Source organism: Hydra vulgaris, chromosome 01, assembly GCF_038396675.1.
Source record: "Hydra vulgaris chromosome 01, alternate assembly HydraT2T_AEP".
Classification (NCBI taxonomy): Eukaryota; Metazoa; Cnidaria; class Hydrozoa; order Anthoathecata; family Hydridae; genus Hydra; species Hydra vulgaris.
In genome coordinates this window covers 10,643,273-10,657,366 of record NC_088920.1, presented here as the reverse complement: position 1 = coordinate 10,657,366, position 14,094 = coordinate 10,643,273, and the positions used below count along the sequence as shown (strand labels likewise).

The 14,094-nt window shown below is 26.6% G+C and overlaps 1 protein-coding gene across 1 annotated transcript in view; it reads left to right on the top strand.

Moving 5' to 3' along the window:
• LOC136075100 (uncharacterized) overlaps window positions 1-14,094 on the top strand; it is a 140,211-nt gene that overhangs the window by 89,847 nt on the left and 36,270 nt on the right. The gene's annotated exons all lie outside the window — the stretch shown is intronic.

The window sequence follows — 14,094 nt, the reverse complement described above, 5'->3', positions numbered from 1 at the left end:
TCAGTACAATCTGCAAATGATGATTTAACATATAAATTTTTTGATGAAGAGGTTTTTTCAGGTGAAAATAAAACTGAAAAACTTGATATATGTTTTGAAATAGGGAAGAGTGGTGTACCTTGAAAATGTGTGTACCTTGGAGGCATGTCAATTGTGCTGCCGTGTTGAGTGATGTATTCACACTAAAATTTTAGTTGCATGTATTAGCCACTAAAAGCTCATATTAACTTGTTTTACCAAGGGTTAACACATTAGTTGTTGCAATAAAAACAAAAGTTTTTTTCCGGTACCAAAAATTAATTTTTTTGAGGGCGTATTCTTTTTTTTTTTTTACAACTGTAGGTTTAAATTTTATTTTAAAACTGATTATCAAAAATTGTAAAGCATGTTTTCAGCTGCAATTATGTATGTTTAAAACTGCATAACGCTTAACCTATAAACATATGGTAGCGATATTGTAAAAACTGTGGTAGCAGTGTACCTTGGAGGTAGCTAATGTTGTATACCTTGGTGATACCAAGGTACAAACTTGTTAATTTTGTTAATACTATTATAAGTAACATTTGATATGAATTTTTTTTTTTAAGGTTGGAATATGTTGTTATAGTTTATTATGTTTTTTTTTTGATCGTTTCGAATTTCTTATGTGAAATATAATGCGTGTATTTCTTTATTCTCTATTTATTCTTATTCTTAAGTCTCTAAATGTGACGTGTTTTTAAAATCATCGCGTTTTATTACTAATAGAATTAAAAATGTTTTTTACTATTTTTATCATAGTTAGACACTACAAAATGTTATTATTCAAGTTTAAGAATATATAAAGCATATATAAAGCGCATACCAATTTTGAGCATTAATCTTTTATTTTTATTTTAAATAATCATTCATTAAATATATCATTTCATTATTGATTCATCAAATGTATAAAAATTTTTCTTTTCGTGAATAAATATTTACTTTTTGATAGTTATTTTTTCACTAGAAGAACTTCCTAATATGTCATAAATATTATATATACCTCCAAGGTACACCACCGGTGGTGTACTTTGACTGCAGTGTAAGTTATTTTTCAAAATTAAGAAAAGGGATGAAAAAATATGTTTGGATGTTTAACAAAAAATCCTAGAGTAAATATCATCATAAAGTTAAAGAAAATACGATGTTACAAAACATTTTGTAAGTATTTTTTTTTTTAATATTAGTAAAAGTTTGAAAATACTTTCCAGGTACACCACTCTCCTTTATAAAATATTTTGAAATTTAAACGTTTCAATTTCTTAAAGTAAGAACTTGAAGTAAAACATAAATAAAATATGTTTTTAGAGAACGAAATTTATTTTTTATTATTATAAATGTCTTAAAAAAGCCTTTTTTGCAATGTCTTTTTCTGAGTTGTAACATAAATATTTCAAACTTTGATTTTTTTGAAAAAATAATAAAACGCAAAAATACAATTTTGATTTTGCTAAAATAAACCAATTTTTATTTAATTCTTTTTTTTTTTATAAATTGTTTTTCTGTGTCTAAGTATCTATTTTGTATGTTGAGTTTAAATCTTCATCAGAATCCCCCAATCATCGTACCACATACAACTACCTTAAACCTAACTGGGACCTATTCCGTGATTTTTTTCGTGACGGCCCTTGGGTAAAATTCTTTCGTCTTCCTGCTGACAAATGTGTTTCTTACATAACTTCACGAATTCATGCTGGTTTAAAACCTTTTTTTCTCTTTCGGCGATTACAGGTCAAGCCTCACTCTTCTTCATGGTTTTCCTCACATTGTGCTAGTGCAAGTTCCTATCGAAACCGTTATTTCCATATTTATCAGCAAAGCAATTCTCCAGAAAACAGACGTCTGATTACTTTTGTTAGAAACCATTGTATAAAGGTTTTGTTCGACGCAAAAGCTCGTAATTTATCACAAAAATTTGGCTCTCGTGAAGTCTGGAGAACCTTTAACAGCATTAATAGTAAGAAAAAATCTATTATTCCACCTCTCTTTTATGTTTAAGACTTTATCACGTCACCTAAAAACAAATAATTGTTTGCTAAGAACTTTTCATCAATATTATCTCTTGATTGCATTTTACCTGATTTAGCCGTCAAACGGGTTTATCCATTGCTTAACATTTCAATCACTCTAGCTTCTGTATCAAAAGTAATTTCCTGCTTAGACTCTTCTACAGCTTGTGGTTGAGATAACACACCATTTTGCTTTTTGCATAGCTTTTAGCCATCTTGAAAAGATATTATTAATTTTTGTAAAACGTTTTTCCTTAAATTAGTATAAATATAAGGAAGTTGTTTTTTACATCATAGCATGAAAAATTCTTGATTTCATAATATCCTTAATAATCATGGTATGAATTCATTAATGAAAACTCACAAATTTGACATTAAGAGATAAAAACTTTTTTGTGCTTAACTATTATGTAAAATTTCATTATAAATTAAGTTTATTTCTTAAAGATATGAGTTGAAAAATTTTTTTTTTCCATAAAACTGGTTATAAAAATTTTTATAGGCTGTATTTTATTGCTTTTTTGTTGCATTTACACACTTAATATAAAAGCTTTTTATCTTATTTGTATGCATAGTATGATATTTAGCATACATTTAAGGTTTACTTTTTTTTAATTATACTTTTTTCTAACAACTTTTACTTTTTTTTTACTCACTTTGTTTTGTTAATTTACAGCAGCATAATAACATAATGAAACTCCCAAAACTATGGCATTAAATTGAGATATATACTTGTTTGATTTATGGAAGAGTCTTAAAACACACATCAACTTTATATGCAGTCTCGTTGTATTTTTTCATATAAATTTTTATTATTTACTATCATACTTTTTCACTTCAACTATTGTAAGGAGTTTATTAGAAGTAATACCTTAAATAGATTTGCCAAATAAAATAGACTAATTTCTAAATAAAATTTTTTATTAGCAATTTCGTTTTTTAAAACTTTAAAGCTAATTTTTGAAATACTTATTTAGAACTTTTATTATTTTATCAGATTATTTATGTTAAGTATATTATAACAGATATTGTATTTTTATACAAAATTGTAGTCATGCTCATGACAAGTATATTGTAATCATGAATATAATCACAAACAAAATGATCATCACCTTGATCATGATGATCATGGCATGTAAAGCAAAATCGTGCTAATGACTTAACCATAAGTTATTTTGTTTAATTTAGATATGCCTGCTGAACTAAAAGAGTATCGTCGTATATATGGTAAAAAACGTCAACAGCATTCAGTACAATCTGCAAATGATGATTTAACATATAAATTTTTTGATGAAGAGGTTTTTTCAGGTGAAAATAAAACTGAAAAACTTGATATATGTTTTGAAATAGGGAAGAGTGGTGTACCTTGAAAATGTGTGTACCTTGGAGGCATGTCAATTGTGCTGCCGTGTTGAGTGATGTATTCACACTAAAATTTTAGTTGCATGTATTAGCCACTAAAAGCTCATATTAACTTGTTTTACCAAGGGTTAACACATTAGTTGTTGCAATAAAAACAAAAGTTTTTTTCCGGTACCAAAAATTAATTTTTTTGAGGGCGTATTCTTTTTTTTTTTTTACAACTGTAGGTTTAAATTTTATTTTAAAACTGATTATCAAAAATTGTAAAGCATGTTTTCAGCTGCAATTATGTATGTTTAAAACTGCATAACGCTTAACCTATAAACATATGGTAGCGATATTGTAAAAACTGTGGTAGCAGTGTACCTTGGAGGTAGCTAATGTTGTATACCTTGGTGATACCAAGGTACAAACTTGTTAATTTTGTTAATACTATTATAAGTAACATTTGATATGAATTTTTTTTTTTAAGGTTGGAATATGTTGTTATAGTTTATTATGTTTTTTTTTTGATCGTTTCGAATTTCTTATGTGAAATATAATGCGTGTATTTCTTTATTCTCTATTTATTCTTATTCTTAAGTCTCTAAATGTGACGTGTTTTTAAAATCATCGCGTTTTATTACTAATAGAATTAAAAATGTTTTTTACTATTTTTATCATAGTTAGACACTACAAAATGTTATTATTCAAGTTTAAGAATATATAAAGCATATATAAAGCGCATACCAATTTTGAGCATTAATCTTTTATTTTTATTTTAAATAATCATTCATTAAATATATCATTTCATTATTGATTCATCAAATGTATAAAAATTTTTCTTTTCGTGAATAAATATTTACTTTTTGATAGTTATTTTTTCACTAGAAGAACTTCCTAATATGTCATAAATATTATATATACCTCCAAGGTACACCACCGGTGGTGTACTTTGACTGCAGTGTAAGTTATTTTTCAAAATTAAGAAAAGGGATGAAAAAATATGTTTGGATGTTTAACAAAAAATCCTAGAGTAAATATCATCATAAAGTTAAAGAAAATACGATGTTACAAAACATTTTGTAAGTATTTTTTTTTTTAATATTAGTAAAAGTTTGAAAATACTTTCCAGGTACACCACTCTCCTTTATAAAATATTTTGAAATTTAAACGTTTCAATTTCTTAAAGTAAGAACTTGAAGTAAAACATAAATAAAATATGTTTTTAGAGAACGAAATTTATTTTTTATTATTATAAATGTCTTAAAAAAGCCTTTTTTGCAATGTCTTTTTCTGAGTTGTAACATAAATATTTCAAACTTTGATTTTTTTGAAAAAATAATAAAACGCAAAAATACAATTTTGATTTTGCTAAAATAAACCAATTTTTATTTAATTCTTTTTTTTTTTATAAATTGTTTTTCTGTGTCTAAGTATCTATTTTGTATGTTGAGTTTAAATCTTCATCAGAATCCCCCAATCATCGTACCACATACAACTACCTTAAACCTAACTGGGACCTATTCCGTGATTTTTTTCGTGACGGCCCTTGGGTAAAATTCTTTCGTCTTCCTGCTGACAAATGTGTTTCTTACATAACTTCACGAATTCATGCTGGTTTAAAACCTTTTTTTCTCTTTCGGCGATTACAGGTCAAGCCTCACTCTTCTTCATGGTTTTCCTCACATTGTGCTAGTGCAAGTTCCTATCGAAACCGTTATTTCCATATTTATCAGCAAAGCAATTCTCCAGAAAACAGACGTCTGATTACTTTTGTTAGAAACCATTGTATAAAGGTTTTGTTCGACGCAAAAGCTCGTAATTTATCACAAAAATTTGGCTCTCGTGAAGTCTGGAGAACCTTTAACAGCATTAATAGTAAGAAAAAATCTATTATTCCACCTCTCTTTTATGTTTAAGACTTTATCACGTCACCTAAAAACAAATAATTGTTTGCTAAGAACTTTTCATCAATATTATCTCTTGATTGCATTTTACCTGATTTAGCCGTCAAACGGGTTTATCCATTGCTTAACATTTCAATCACTCTAGCTTCTGTATCAAAAGTAATTTCCTGCTTAGACTCTTCTACAGCTTGTGGTTGAGATAACACACCATTTTGCTTTTTGCATAGCTTTTAGCCATCTTGAAAAGATATTATTAATTTTTGTAAAACGTTTTTCCTTAAATTAGTATAAATATAAGGAAGTTGTTTTTTACATCATAGCATGAAAAATTCTTGATTTCATAATATCCTTAATAATCATGGTATGAATTCATTAATGAAAACTCACAAATTTGACATTAAGAGATAAAAACTTTTTTGTGCTTAACTATTATGTAAAATTTCATTATAAATTAAGTTTATTTCTTAAAGATATGAGTTGAAAAATTTTTTTTTTCCATAAAACTGGTTATAAAAATTTTTATAGGCTGTATTTTATTGCTTTTTTGTTGCATTTACACACTTAATATAAAAGCTTTTTATCTTATTTGTATGCATAGTATGATATTTAGCATACATTTAAGGTTTACTTTTTTTTAATTATACTTTTTTCTAACAACTTTTACTTTTTTTTTACTCACTTTGTTTTGTTAATTTACAGCAGCATAATAACATAATGAAACTCCCAAAACTATGGCATTAAATTGAGATATATACTTGTTTGATTTATGGAAGAGTCTTAAAACACACATCAACTTTATATGCAGTCTCGTTGTATTTTTTCATATAAATTTTTATTATTTACTATCATACTTTTTCACTTCAACTATTGTAAGGAGTTTATTAGAAGTAATACCTTAAATAGATTTGCCAAATAAAATAGACTAATTTCTAAATAAAATTTTTTATTAGCAATTTCGTTTTTTAAAACTTTAAAGCTAATTTTTGAAATACTTATTTAGAACTTTTATTATTTTATCAGATTATTTATGTTAAGTATATTATAACAGATATTGTATTTTTATACAAAATTGTAGTCATGCTCATGACAAGTATATTGTAATCATGAATATAATCACAAACAAAATGATCATCACCTTGATCATGATGATCATGGCATGTAAAGCAAAATCGTGCTAATGACTTAACCATAAGTTATTTTGTTTAATTTAGATATGCCTGCTGAACTAAAAGAGTATCGTCGTATATATGGTAAAAAACGTCAACAGCATTCAGTACAATCTGCAAATGATGATTTAACATATAAATTTTTTGATGAAGAGGTTTTTTCAGGTGAAAATAAAACTGAAAAACTTGATATATGTTTTGAAATAGGGAAGAGTGGTGTACCTTGAAAATGTGTGTACCTTGGAGGCATGTCAATTGTGCTGCCGTGTTGAGTGATGTATTCACACTAAAATTTTAGTTGCATGTATTAGCCACTAAAAGCTCATATTAACTTGTTTTACCAAGGGTTAACACATTAGTTGTTGCAATAAAAACAAAAGTTTTTTTCCGGTACCAAAAATTAATTTTTTTGAGGGCGTATTCTTTTTTTTTTTTTACAACTGTAGGTTTAAATTTTATTTTAAAACTGATTATCAAAAATTGTAAAGCATGTTTTCAGCTGCAATTATGTATGTTTAAAACTGCATAACGCTTAACCTATAAACATATGGTAGCGATATTGTAAAAACTGTGGTAGCAGTGTACCTTGGAGGTAGCTAATGTTGTATACCTTGGTGATACCAAGGTACAAACTTGTTAATTTTGTTAATACTATTATAAGTAACATTTGATATGAATTTTTTTTTTTAAGGTTGGAATATGTTGTTATAGTTTATTATGTTTTTTTTTTGATCGTTTCGAATTTCTTATGTGAAATATAATGCGTGTATTTCTTTATTCTCTATTTATTCTTATTCTTAAGTCTCTAAATGTGACGTGTTTTTAAAATCATCGCGTTTTATTACTAATAGAATTAAAAATGTTTTTTACTATTTTTATCATAGTTAGACACTACAAAATGTTATTATTCAAGTTTAAGAATATATAAAGCATATATAAAGCGCATACCAATTTTGAGCATTAATCTTTTATTTTTATTTTAAATAATCATTCATTAAATATATCATTTCATTATTGATTCATCAAATGTATAAAAATTTTTCTTTTCGTGAATAAATATTTACTTTTTGATAGTTATTTTTTCACTAGAAGAACTTCCTAATATGTCATAAATATTATATATACCTCCAAGGTACACCACCGGTGGTGTACTTTGACTGCAGTGTAAGTTATTTTTCAAAATTAAGAAAAGGGATGAAAAAATATGTTTGGATGTTTAACAAAAAATCCTAGAGTAAATATCATCATAAAGTTAAAGAAAATACGATGTTACAAAACATTTTGTAAGTATTTTTTTTTTTAATATTAGTAAAAGTTTGAAAATACTTTCCAGGTACACCACTCTCCTTTATAAAATATTTTGAAATTTAAACGTTTCAATTTCTTAAAGTAAGAACTTGAAGTAAAACATAAATAAAATATGTTTTTAGAGAACGAAATTTATTTTTTATTATTATAAATGTCTTAAAAAAGCCTTTTTTGCAATGTCTTTTTCTGAGTTGTAACATAAATATTTCAAACTTTGATTTTTTTGAAAAAATAATAAAACGCAAAAATACAATTTTGATTTTGCTAAAATAAACCAATTTTTATTTAATTCTTTTTTTTTTTATAAATTGTTTTTCTGTGTCTAAGTATCTATTTTGTATGTTGAGTTTAAATCTTCATCAGAATCCCCCAATCATCGTACCACATACAACTACCTTAAACCTAACTGGGACCTATTCCGTGATTTTTTTCGTGACGGCCCTTGGGTAAAATTCTTTCGTCTTCCTGCTGACAAATGTGTTTCTTACATAACTTCACGAATTCATGCTGGTTTAAAACCTTTTTTTCTCTTTCGGCGATTACAGGTCAAGCCTCACTCTTCTTCATGGTTTTCCTCACATTGTGCTAGTGCAAGTTCCTATCGAAACCGTTATTTCCATATTTATCAACAAAGCAATTCTCCAGAAAACAGACGTCTGATTACTTTTGTTAGAAACCATTGTATAAAGGTTTTGTTCGACGCAAAAGCTCGTAATTTATCACAAAAATTTGGCTCTCGTGAAGTCTGGAGAACCTTTAACAGCATTAATAGTAAGAAAAAATCTATTATTCCACCTCTCTTTTATGTTTAAGACTTTATCACGTCACCTAAAAACAAATAATTGTTTGCTAAGAACTTTTCATCAATATTATCTCTTGATTGCATTTTACCTGATTTAGCCGTCAAACGGGTTTATCCATTGCTTAACATTTCAATCACTCTAGCTTCTGTATCAAAAGTAATTTCCTGCTTAGACTCTTCTACAGCTTGTGGTTGAGATAACACACCATTTTGCTTTTTGCATAGCTTTTAGCCATCTTGAAAAGATATTATTAATTTTTGTAAAACGTTTTTCCTTAAATTAGTATAAATATAAGGAAGTTGTTTTTTACATCATAGCATGAAAAATTCTTGATTTCATAATATCCTTAATAATCATGGTATGAATTCATTAATGAAAACTCACAAATTTGACATTAAGAGATAAAAACTTTTTTGTGCTTAACTATTATGTAAAATTTCATTATAAATTAAGTTTATTTCTTAAAGATATGAGTTGAAAAATTTTTTTTTTCCATAAAACTGGTTATAAAAATTTTTATAGGCTGTATTTTATTGCTTTTTTGTTGCATTTACACACTTAATATAAAAGCTTTTTATCTTATTTGTATGCATAGTATGATATTTAGCATACATTTAAGGTTTACTTTTTTTTAATTATACTTTTTTCTAACAACTTTTACTTTTTTTTTACTCACTTTGTTTTGTTAATTTACAGCAGCATAATAACATAATGAAACTCCCAAAACTATGGCATTAAATTGAGATATATACTTGTTTGATTTATGGAAGAGTCTTAAAACACACATCAACTTTATATGCAGTCTCGTTGTATTTTTTCATATAAATTTTTATTATTTACTATCATACTTTTTCACTTCAACTATTGTAAGGAGTTTATTAGAAGTAATACCTTAAATAGATTTGCCAAATAAAATAGACTAATTTCTAAATAAAATTTTTTATTAGCAATTTCGTTTTTTAAAACTTTAAAGCTAATTTTTGAAATACTTATTTAGAACTTTTATTATTTTATCAGATTATTTATGTTAAGTATATTATAACAGATATTGTATTTTTATACAAAATTGTAGTCATGCTCATGACAAGTATATTGTAATCATGAATATAATCACAAACAAAATGATCATCACCTTGATCATGATGATCATGGCATGTAAAGCAAAATCGTGCTAATGACTTAACCATAAGTTATTTTGTTTAATTTAGATATGCCTGCTGAACTAAAAGAGTATCGTCGTATATATGGTAAAAAACGTCAACAGCATTCAGTACAATCTGCAAATGATGATTTAACATATAAATTTTTTGATGAAGAGGTTTTTTCAGGTGAAAATAAAACTGAAAAACTTGATATATGTTTTGAAATAGGGAAGAGTGGTGTACCTTGAAAATGTGTGTACCTTGGAGGCATGTCAATTGTGCTGCCGTGTTGAGTGATGTATTCACACTAAAATTTTAGTTGCATGTATTAGCCACTAAAAGCTCATATTAACTTGTTTTACCAAGGGTTAACACATTAGTTGTTGCAATAAAAACAAAAGTTTTTTTCCGGTACCAAAAATTAATTTTTTTGAGGGCGTATTCTTTTTTTTTTTTTACAACTGTAGGTTTAAATTTTATTTTAAAACTGATTATCAAAAATTGTAAAGCATGTTTTCAGCTGCAATTATGTATGTTTAAAACTGCATAACGCTTAACCTATAAACATATGGTAGCGATATTGTAAAAACTGTGGTAGCAGTGTACCTTGGAGGTAGCTAATGTTGTATACCTTGGTGATACCAAGGTACAAACTTGTTAATTTTGTTAATACTATTATAAGTAACATTTGATATGAATTTTTTTTTTTAAGGTTGGAATATGTTGTTATAGTTTATTATGTTTTTTTTTTGATCGTTTCGAATTTCTTATGTGAAATATAATGCGTGTATTTCTTTATTCTCTATTTATTCTTATTCTTAAGTCTCTAAATGTGACGTGTTTTTAAAATCATCGCGTTTTATTACTAATAGAATTAAAAATGTTTTTTACTATTTTTATCATAGTTAGACACTACAAAATGTTATTATTCAAGTTTAAGAATATATAAAGCATATATAAAGCGCATACCAATTTTGAGCATTAATCTTTTATTTTTATTTTAAATAATCATTCATTAAATATATCATTTCATTATTGATTCATCAAATGTATAAAAATTTTTCTTTTCGTGAATAAATATTTACTTTTTGATAGTTATTTTTTCACTAGAAGAACTTCCTAATATGTCATAAATATTATATATACCTCCAAGGTACACCACCGGTGGTGTACTTTGACTGCAGTGTAAGTTATTTTTCAAAATTAAGAAAAGGGATGAAAAAATATGTTTGGATGTTTAACAAAAAATCCTAGAGTAAATATCATCATAAAGTTAAAGAAAATACGATGTTACAAAACATTTTGTAAGTATTTTTTTTTTTAATATTAGTAAAAGTTTGAAAATACTTTCCAGGTACACCACTCTCCTTTATAAAATATTTTGAAATTTAAACGTTTCAATTTCTTAAAGTAAGAACTTGAAGTAAAACATAAATAAAATATGTTTTTAGAGAACGAAATTTATTTTTTATTATTATAAATGTCTTAAAAAAGCCTTTTTTGCAATGTCTTTTTCTGAGTTGTAACATAAATATTTCAAACTTTGATTTTTTTGAAAAAATAATAAAACGCAAAAATACAATTTTGATTTTGCTAAAATAAACCAATTTTTATTTAATTCTTTTTTTTTTTATAAATTGTTTTTCTGTGTCTAAGTATCTATTTTGTATGTTGAGTTTAAATCTTCATCAGAATCCCCCAATCATCGTACCACATACAACTACCTTAAACCTAACTGGGACCTATTCCGTGATTTTTTTCGTGACGGCCCTTGGGTAAAATTCTTTCGTCTTCCTGCTGACAAATGTGTTTCTTACATAACTTCACGAATTCATGCTGGTTTAAAACCTTTTTTTCTCTTTCGGCGATTACAGGTCAAGCCTCACTCTTCTTCATGGTTTTCCTCACATTGTGCTAGTGCAAGTTCCTATCGAAACCGTTATTTCCATATTTATCAGCAAAGCAATTCTCCAGAAAACAGACGTCTGATTACTTTTGTTAGAAACCATTGTATAAAGGTTTTGTTCGACGCAAAAGCTCGTAATTTATCACAAAAATTTGGCTCTCGTGAAGTCTGGAGAACCTTTAACAGCATTAATAGTAAGAAAAAATCTATTATTCCACCTCTCTTTTATGTTTAAGACTTTATCACGTCACCTAAAAACAAATAATTGTTTGCTAAGAACTTTTCATCAATATTATCTCTTGATTGCATTTTACCTGATTTAGCCGTCAAACGGGTTTATCCATTGCTTAACATTTCAATCACTCTAGCTTCTGTATCAAAAGTAATTTCCTGCTTAGACTCTTCTACAGCTTGTGGTCGAGATAACACACCTGTTGCAGTCTTGCAGAAGTGTTCCCCGGAGCTTTCATTCATACTTTCAAAGCAAGGTTTTTGAATCAATAATAAATAAACACTTAATCTCATATCTTGAATCTAATAACCTACTTTTTGATCAACAAAATGGATTTCGATCTTCTCTTTCTAAAGCTGATTTGTCAACAGTTATAAATGATAGGTTTTATTATGCATTAGATAGAGGTGAAGAGGTTACGGCTATTGCACTTGACATTTAGAAAGCTTTTAATAAAGTTTCATTTAAATCTCCATTTAAATGTCGTTGTTACTTTGGTAATTTTAAGTTAATCTGAAAAGATTCCCAGTTTAACATAAGACAAAAAGATTTTGTAAAGAACTTTTTTTATAAAATTTTAAAAATTTATACCGACATTTTTATTTAACTATTTTAAAGGCTTCAAATTTTTTAAAAGACGTTTCAATTCGAATAAAATTTGTTGTTTTCGGAAAAAAAAAAGAAAATCATCGTCTTTACGAAGATGGAACGAAGTTCAGACATAGCAGATAGAGCTAGTAAAACTTAGCAGAAAGAGCTGGTCATGAGCTGGTCAAACAATGCGTTTTCGGACCTTGTCTACAGAAGAATGCATTTTCAAAAATTGTATGAGAAAAAAACATAATAGGCTATAAGACGATTTTAGAACATTTTGATTTTTTAACGGTATATATTAGTTAATAGACATGATTTATTGAATTAAGAAATATGAAAATTTATATCTTATTTGAAGAGATATGAGAATTTATGTTTTATTTGTGCATTTCTTTGAAAGTGTATTTCAATAAAATCCATTAATATGAACAAACTTTTCTTAATACTTCCTATTAAACAATCGAAAAAACACTAGACGGCACTAGATCAAATATAAATTAGACTCTTATATAAAAACAAATTTTTGCCAAGCTTAGGACCAACCAAACGTTGGTGGTTTTTCTTATAAATGATATCGAATTTAAATCATTATCTTGAAGAGAAGTAGCATTTTTAATTTTGGAAATAAGTAGGGTTACACTTTGATCTCTTTAACTATTTTATGATTAGTCTTTACTCTGTTATTAGTTTTTTTATATAAATTTTTGAGAGTATTAAATTATTTCTTTCTAACTGCAGTATTAATATTTTTCTTGAAGGCCTACGCTTCTCTATATTTCAAGTAATTATAAGGATATTACAAAATTCTACCTTTTCTCCTGTATGGTTTCTTATCTATAATAACAATCTTCATGAAAATTTTACATTAGTAAAGTGTCTCTATTTGCTGGTGACTCAACACTATATTCTTGTCTTTACAAAAAATCTTTAAGTCTTGACAAAAAAACATTTTAATTGCTTAGTACAAGCAGTCGTTTTTTAATATGATCTCTATTCTGCAACAGCCTAAGGCTTGCAATTGCTTGTGGATTTAAATTCTGGGCTTAAAATCCACATTTTTTTAGACAACAAAACATATTTATTTACTGCAAAAATGTATTGCATAATTGTTGGCATTCTTATATTTACAAATAACAACTTTCTTACTTTCAGAATAAGTCTAAAAGCACATTGTAAATGTAAGTAGACCTCTATGAGCGAATCTTCTGTTGTTGTAAAGTTCAAAGGAGCATCTCATTTAATAAACCAAAACTCATTCATTCTTGGCTTCTTATTCAAAAAATTGCATCCTTTTACTGTATCTGTCCCTTCACAGTATATAAAAGTTTTTAATTATCCAGTTCTTTTCATCTAAAAATTCTTATAACTCTTCCTTTTATTCATGTTTTTCTTTTTAATACATCCTTTAAATAAATATTTGTTAGTATTTTAATCTATTTTCTTTTTTAAAGTAACTCATAACTTAAGAGTGATTGCTTGCAATATTGTTGAAAGAAAATTAGAGAAATTTAAAAATTAATAAATATGCCAGTAAACAACAAGTAGTAAATGTTATTACAAAAAGTACTTTTTTTTTTAATTCTAGGCCCGAATATTGAACCCTGCTAAATCTTATAATTTAGAAGGAGTTTAAAAAATGTCTTTAAAAATGATTTGCTAAAAGTA